A 5,689-nucleotide genomic window follows, 5' to 3' on the forward strand; every position below is an offset into this window, starting at 1 on the left:
GCAGCTCCCCCCTAGCTGCCCAGTGCCCATTAGGGCAGTCAGCTGGGGCACCAGCTGCTGCACCCGCCCAGAAGGATGGTGCATCCACCTCTGGTGTGGGACCCTCATCAAAGGGTGGGGTTGGGGGATCTGCCAGGCCCCCCTCCACCCCTGCTTCATCCGAGGGGCTTGACCCCTCTGGCAGTGGCATGCCACCCGGGGGGGGCCTGGGACATCCTCCCAGGTTTCTCACGCCCCTGTTGTGGTGGATGCCCTGCCCAGTGGACGGGCTGGGGAGTCCTCCCAGTCCCTTCCTGTCCCAGTTCCACCCGGGGTGGCTAGCGTCTCAGGTGCTGGGGCCCCGTCAGGTGTAGCACCTGAGACCTCCCCTCGACCTCCCTCCACCCCGCCTCAACCAAGGTGGTGGACCCAGAGGTGGTGAACTCCAAGCAGCCTGGCCCGCCCCCTACAGGGAAGGTGCCAGCTACTCCCAAAAAGGCTATGAGCAAGAGGCAAAAAGGAGCGTCTAAAGGAGCTCCTGCCCCTTTGGCGCCTGCCTCAAACAGCACCGGGGAAAAGGCAGCCAGGGAACCTGAGCCCACTCTGCCTGCCCCGCCAGAAATCCTGCCACCTCAGGTCACGACTGAGGGTGTCCAAGAGACATCTGGCAACCCCTCGCCTCCATCCCAGCTAGTGGGGCATGTGAGCGGCAAGGCAAGGGAAGAGTGCCTGCCTCCCGAGCAGCAGCAGGCATGGGAGACAGTAGAGGGTCCTGCCACCCCACCGCCCGCTCCCCTGCCCGCCGAGGCCAATGAGGAGGAGATGGAGTGAATGCCCTCTGAGTGCCGCAAGCGGCCCCGGGAGCGGGATGACATTTTCCCCTCAAAGCGGTTGGGGATTGATCTCCCAGAGATGGTCCTCAACCCAGATACAGAGGGGGGCCTGCTAGGGAGCCTGGCCATTGAGGGCACTTTCACCGGCTTCACCAGGAAGTCCCCTCCCAGAGTACAGCCTCGCCGGTTCTTGGTCGGCAATATCCAACTCCTTCTGGAGAAACCCCCCCTGGGTGGCCCCCAGCTATGGAGATCTCCTCAGCCTCTTGGACCAGACCAAGGGCCAGAGTACCGTGGCTGAGAGTATCCGGCAATGGTGCCCGGACCCCGCACAGTTTGTCCGCTCCGCTAGCGACGCGGAAAGGCTCATGCAACGGGACCCAGGCACGCGTCAACATGCCTTCCGGCTCGAGAAGCTGGTGACCCGGGTGAGGGAGGTGTGGGGCCGAGGCGGGCCCGCAGAATAGGGTAGGGCAACGGAAGGCCTTCCCCTGTCTCTGCGGTTTTTGCCCGGATCTGTCACCTTCTTTCCCACTGGTACCCTGCCTACCCTTCCTCTCTCTTCTCCTGCTCATGGCGGGGGTTACCACAATTGCCTCACTCAACACCAATGGCTGCAGAGACCACTGCAATGGCTGCAGTGAAGTGGACGGCAGTCCTGGAGGGCTTGCAGCAAAAGCAACTGGCGATCGCCTTCCTCCAGGAGGCGCACAGCGATGTGCATGTTCAAGCTGAATGGCACGCTGCCTGGAGAGGTCGCTGTTTTCTAAGCCATGGCACCAACCTCGGCGCAGGAGTGGCGACCCTCCTCTCGCCACAGCTGCAGTACGAATCGGTGGTGGCATGAGAGGTCATCCCCGGCCAGCTGCTGACCATCCACATCACCCTGGAACACCAGAGCCTGCTCCTCGTCAACGTCTACGCACCCACCGACGGGAGACAGAGGGTCGCCTTCCTAGAGTCCCTGGGCTACCTCCTGCATGACGCCAGCGAGAAGGATGACCTGCTCCTCGTGGGTGGGGACTTCAATTGCACCGTCGACACGCTGCTAGACTGGACGTGCCGGAGCTGCACCTGCTTTCGGCCCTCAAGCTGCAGACCGTGCTGGAGGCAGCTGACCTCGTTGACGCCTGGCGGGTCCACCATGCTGACGCGCGACAATACACCTGGGCAAAGATGAGTGCCAGTGGGCTCACCATGGCCTGCCTCAACCACCTCTACATCGACCAGCACCACCTGCTGTTACTGCGCAGCAGCCGCATCATTCCATCGGGCCTCTCAGACCACGCCCTGGTCTGCTGCGAGCTGAGCCTGCCTGGCAGAGCACGCAGGCGGGCCCCTTACTGGTGCCTCAACGTCAGCCTGCAGCAGGACTCCCATTTCAGGGACGGCTTCGCCCACCTCTGGAGGAGCTGGGAGGCAGCGCGAGCAGACTACTCCTCCTGGCGCCTGTGGTGGGACGTGGGGAAGGTCCAGATCCGGGCATTCTGCCAGCAGTATTGCCACTGGCGGTGAGCGAGCTCCACTGCCACTCCCAGGAGCTGGAGCAGGACGTTGCAGAGCTTGAGGCAGCCTTGCTCTGAGTGGGCAACGATGCGGCACTCCTTGAGAGCCTCCGGTCTCACAAGAAATGCCTGTGGGAGATGGCGGAGGGTGCGGCCTACGGTGCATGGGTACGTGCCCGCTGCCAAGCGCTGGCAGAGGCCGATGCCCCAACCGGCTTCTTCTTTGGCCTGTATAGGCGGTGGGCCACAGCAAACACGCTGGACCACCTCAAGACCCCAGAGGGACGACTGCTCATGGACCCAGGCAAAGTGAGGAGGCATGCCGTCGCCTTCTATTGGGACTTGTTTGCAGCTGAGCCCGTTTGTCCGCAGGCCGCTCAGCTGCTGCATGAGGACCTGCTGCACCTGGGCGCTTCGCCGGTCGAGGCCCTGGAGCACGAACTCTCCCTGGAGGAGCTCGAGGCTGCTGTGGGGGGGCCTGCCTCGGGCAGAGTCCTGGAAATAGATGGACTGCCCGTTGAATTTTACAGAGCCTTCTGGCCCCTCCTCGGGCCAGCCTGCTCCACATCTTCTGTGAGAGCCCCGCCGATGGGACCCTGCCGACCAGCTTCCGCCGGGCTGTGCTCACCTTGCTGCCCAAGAAGGGGGACCTTGGCTGCCTGAAGAACTGGCGGCCCGTCTCCCTTCTGTGCGCCGACAATAAGAACCTGGCCAAGGCGCTGGCGAACCGTCTCCACACTGTCATGGCCTCTGTCATCGGGCCCGAGCAGAGCTACTGTGTGCCGGGCAGGACCATCCAGGACAACCTGTTTCTGCTGCTCGACCTGCTCACGTCTGCGGAGCTTTTTGGCCTGTACATTGGCATGGTCTCCCGGGACCAGGAGAAGGCCTTCGATCGCGTCGACCACTGGTACCTGCTCGGCACCCTCGAGGCCTTGACTATGGGCACTCTTCACTGCGGCGCTCTGGGTCCTGTACCACGATTCCTCCGGCCTGCTGAAGGTGAACGGCGTGCTGTGCTCCTCTTCCCCGTGCATTGCAGCATATGCCAAGGCTGCCCCCTGTTGGTAATGCTGTACTCCCTGGCCATTGAACTGCTGCTGCATGCTCTGCGACCTTGCCTGACCGGCCTAGCCCTGCCACCGGCACTGGGCCCCACCACCGGCCCCCCGATCCAGCTGACAGCATACGCAGATGACGTGACCGTCTTCCTGAGCAGCCAGGAGGATGTGCGGGCCCTGATGGACTGCCAACGTGCCTATGAGTTCGCCTCCTCGGACCGCATCAACTGGGGCAAAAGCGACACCTTCCTGCTCAGGACGTGGGCTGGCACGCCACCTCCGGACCTGCCGGGAGGCCTCGCCTGGCGCCAGGAAGGCCTCAAAGCCCTGGGAGTGTTCCTGGGGCCACCGGCCTTTGTGGCCCGCAACTGGCAGGACCTGGAGGACGGAGTGGAGGCCCGCCTTCAGTTCTGGCGCTGGCGCCTGCCTGCCCTCTCTTACCGTGGCCATTTCCTCGTCGTCAACAACCTGGCGGCGGAGACCCTGTGGCACCGCTGCGCAGTGCTGGACCCTCCGCCGGAGCTCCTGGAGAGACTGCAGTGGTTCCTGGTGGACTTCCTGTGGGACGGACGCCACTGGCTCCCACGAGCTGCCCTCTACCTGCCCACCGGCGAGGGAGGCCAAGGCCTGATCGACCTGGCCAGCAGGGTGGCTGCCTACTGGCTGCAGGCCTTCCAACAGCTCCTGTATGCCAAAGGCCACCTCCCATGGCAACAGCTGGCGTGCCGATTCCTGCGGCGAGTGGGGGGGCTCTTCTTTTATACGGGTCCTACCGCAGCATGGTGCAGGCCTGGCGGGTGGCCTTCCATCTCTGTCCCCAGGCCAGGTACCTGTGGTTCCCGCAACTGCTTCAGGAGCCCCTGGTCTACAACCCGGCCCTGCAGTGTGTCGAGCCGAGCCTGGCCTCCGCCAACCTCATGGCAGCTCTCATCGAGGTGCACACCATCCGTCTGGAGCACCTCCTGGACCCTGCTCGATCGGACTGGCTGTCACCCGAAGCCCTGTCTGCCCGGCTGGCGCTGCGCTCCGCCCGCATCGCAGGCCCGCTTCTGTGGGCCATTAGGGCCGCCCTCCCAACAGAAGCAGCGACCACCCTGGAAGTCTATCTCCAGGCTCTCCAGACCCTCCCCGCCATGGATGCTGCACATGACGCCTTCCCACCACTGCCCGTCATCCCAGCGGTACCCAGCGAGCTGGCCGAGCGGCCCAACATGCTGCTCAGGCTCCCTGTGCCCCCCAGCAGCAACACAGGCTGCCCTTTTGGCACCCTGCCCCGCAAGGGACTCTACATGTGGGTGGTGCGCACTCGGCATGCCCAGGTGCTGGCCAGCCGCCCTGACACCATGTGGAGGTGGCGCCTGGTGCGGCCTGGGACCCCAGCATGGCACACGTAGTTTAGGGCACCCACCGCCAAGAAGACCGGCGATTTGCAATGGCTACTAGTGCACGGCATCCTGGCCACCTGCACCTTTGTTCTCCACCTGGACCCGGTGGCCTCAGCGGCCTGCCCCTTCTGCCCAGGGGTGCTAGATGAGGGCATTTTCCACGCAGGTGGCGCCTGGTGCGGCCTGGGACCCCAGCATGGCACACGTAGTTTAGGGCACCCACCGCCAAGAAGACCGGCGATTTGCAATGGCTACTAGTGCACGGCATCCTGGCCACCTGCACCTTTGTTCTCCACCTGGACCCGGTGGCCTCAGCGGCCTGCCCCTTCTGCCCAGGGGTGCTAGATGAGGGCATTTTCCACGCTTTCCTTGACTGCCCCCAGCTGCAGCCGCTCTTTGCCACCCTGGGAGCACTGCTTCAGGCACTGGGCCGGGACTTCTCAGAGGACGTCTACATCCACTCCTTCCCGTACCAGGCAGCCGAGCAGGCCGCGGTCAGCCTGGCCAACTTCCTGCTGGGCCAGGCCAAGATGGCCACCCTGAAGAGCTGGCAAAACCATCTCACCGGCACCAGGATGATCAACGGCCTGCAGCTCTTCCGCCTGCTGGTGCGGGCCCGCCTCTCCCTCGAGTTCGAGCATGCTGTCTTCCGGCGGACAGTGCCCACCTTTAAGGAATGCTGGGCCCTTGAGGGGGCGTTTTGCCGAGTCGAGGCGGGACGCCTGCTCCTTGCCCTGTAACACCACTGGCTGCTCAAGGTGCGGAGACGCATCCACCCAGCCGAGACCTCGGACTTTGTTCATGCTGGCTGACCCCTGATGCCCTGAGGCTCCCATGGGTGTCCGGAACTGTAAATATGTAAATAGTCCTAATGTTCATAGTGTTTTTTTTGTATGTTGTTTTTTAGGCTAGAGTGTACAGGCAGG

The sequence above is a fragment of the Alligator sinensis genome, unplaced genomic scaffold, assembly GCF_000455745.1.
Source record: "Alligator sinensis unplaced genomic scaffold, ASM45574v1 scaffold627_1, whole genome shotgun sequence".
Taxonomy (NCBI): domain Eukaryota; kingdom Metazoa; phylum Chordata; order Crocodylia; family Alligatoridae; genus Alligator; species Alligator sinensis.